This window comes from Nannospalax galili, unplaced genomic scaffold, assembly GCF_000622305.1.
Source record: "Nannospalax galili isolate Female #2095 unplaced genomic scaffold, S.galili_v1.0 scaffold153, whole genome shotgun sequence".
Lineage (NCBI taxonomy): Eukaryota > Metazoa > Chordata > Mammalia > Rodentia > Spalacidae > Nannospalax > Nannospalax galili.
The window spans coordinates 2,278,595-2,281,078 of record NW_008333469.1 but is presented as its reverse complement, the minus strand read 5'-3'; positions in this window follow the sequence as shown (position 1 = coordinate 2,281,078).

Sequence of the window (2,484 nt, the reverse complement as noted above, 5' to 3'; positions counted from 1 at the left end):
AAGTGAAATTCACATGAATTAGCCATTTTAAAGTAAGCCAGATCACTAGCATCTAGTGTGTTCACAATGTTTCCAGCATCACCTCTCTTTAGTCCTGATATGTCCATCCTCTGAAGGAAACCCCTATAACCACTAAGAAAGTTCTCCCCATTCCTTCTCTGTGTTCTGTTCTTAGGAATTTAACCTTTTTGAATACTTCAGTGTGACCTTTAATAGCTTGCTTTTTCACCTATTCTTGAGATCCATCCACACTGTAACATATATTGGTACTTTATTCTTTTTGTTTTGTCTCTGTTTTCTGAGACAAGGTCTCACTTTGTAGACTAGGCTGGCCCCTAACTCAGAGATTCATCCACCTCTGCCTCCAGAGTGCTGGGATTAAAGATGTGTACCACCACACCCAGCTTAGTACTCATTCTCTTTAAAGTTGAGCAATATGTCATTATGTGCATACCACAATTTATTCCTTCATCTGTTGTTGGACTTTTGGACTATTTCTACCTTTGACTATAGGGAAAGGTGTTACTGTAAACATTAGTGTTTGCTTAAGTATTGATCTTCGGTTCTTTGGGTGGAATTGTTAAGCCCTTTTCCATGCTTAAATTTTTGAGAAACCCCCAAAATGTTTTCCATTCTAAATATACTATCTGACGATCTCACTAGCAGTGCTATGAGGATCCCAGTTTATCTTCTCCCTTACTAACATTGTTTGGTTATAGCCATCCTAGTGATTGTGAAGCACTACTTCATTGCAGTTTGATTTGTAGTTCCCTGATGGCTAACTTTGTATTGAGCCTCTTTTTGTATTCTCTGTGTGTAATCTTTATTTATTGATTAGATGTTATTCTCATGTATGCACATGATACTGAAAATTTCAGCCTCAGACTTCTTATAGCTTACAAATATTGCTGCCTTATTTTCATTTTCATACTATATTGGTTACTTTTCTGTTGTTGTGGTAAAATACCATGACTAAGGCCACTTAACCAGAGGAAGAGTTTGTGGCTTACTGTTCCAGCTGGATGGGAAAGCATGGCAGGAGGCAGCTGGAGCAGAAAGCTGAGCGTGCTTGTTTTCAGACAGGCACATGAAGTAGAAAGAGAAGCTGCAAATGGGGCAAGGCTTCAACTCTCAAAGCCGCCCCAGTGATATGGTCCTCCAGTAAGGCCGTACCTCCTAAACCCCCCAAAACAGCACCACCAACTGGGGCCAGCTATTCAGACACTGGAGCCTGTGGGGGACAGTCTCATTCTAATCACCACATCCACTTAAATGTATCTTTGACATTTTCTTTTGACATTTGATTTTGTGTTCTGGTTTTGGTGGGTTTGTTTCTGTTTTCTGCTTTCTTACATATTTTTAATAATTACTTTTATCCTAGAGTATTTTTAGTTTAATATCTTTGTTTAGCTTCTTTCAAAGTTACATGTTTCATTATATAAATATTATATTGCATTTACTGGTGTCATTTTGCAAAGTCAAGTGAAGTATAGAAACCTCAGCTTCACTTAAACCCTTTTGTTCTCCATTTAGAACATAATCATGGGGCTGGAGAGATAGCTCAGTGGTTAAGAGCATTGACTGCTCTTGCAGAGGACCCGGGTTCGATTCCCAGCACCCACATGGCAGCTACAAACCGTCCTTAACTCCAGTTCCAGGGGAATCCGAAGCCCTCTTCTAACCTCTGCGGCATTGCATGACACGGGTCCACACACATACATGCAGGCAATACACTCATACACATAAAATTAAAACATTAAATAAAATATTTTTAAAAACTTGAGGCTACAGAAGAGACAACTTAGTCAATAACATGCTTGCAAGCCTGAGGAGCTGTGTTCAATCCTCAGCACCCACATAAAAAGTCAGACATGGTAGTCCACACTTGTAATCCCAGTGCTAGGGAGGCAGAGATAGAAGGATCTTTGGGGCTTGCTGGATAGCTGTCCTAGCTTAATCAGTGAACTCCAGGTCCAAGTGAGAGATCCTGTATCAACAAACAAGGTGGACACCTTCTGAAGAGCAAATTCCCAAGGTTCACTTCTGGCCTCTACACATATGCATGTGAACCCACACATGCATTCACATGCACACAAACAGAAAAAACAAACCAAGGGTTTGGGTGGCCCTGCAACTCCCGCCAGCCTCTTTCTGGGGCTGACAGCCTCTTTCTGGGGCTCCGAGGCTTACGTTTCCTCTCCCTGATCCTTTGCATCCAGTAAAACCCAGCTACTCAATCCACTCCCTGGGAAATCTTGGGGCTTCTTCCCACCTCATCTGACTTTGCATCCGTCCAGCACCCAAGTTCCTGAGGCCAAAATCATCCTTAGAAGATTCCAGACCTAAGGAGAAAGGCTCAAAACTTCTGACCCACATTGGAATTGGGCCACCACGGAACTCCTGAAGACAAAATCAATCTGGCCTCGACAATATAAAATCAAAAGAGAGAACCAGAAGCTAAGACGAACCAGCTCTTCATACCCA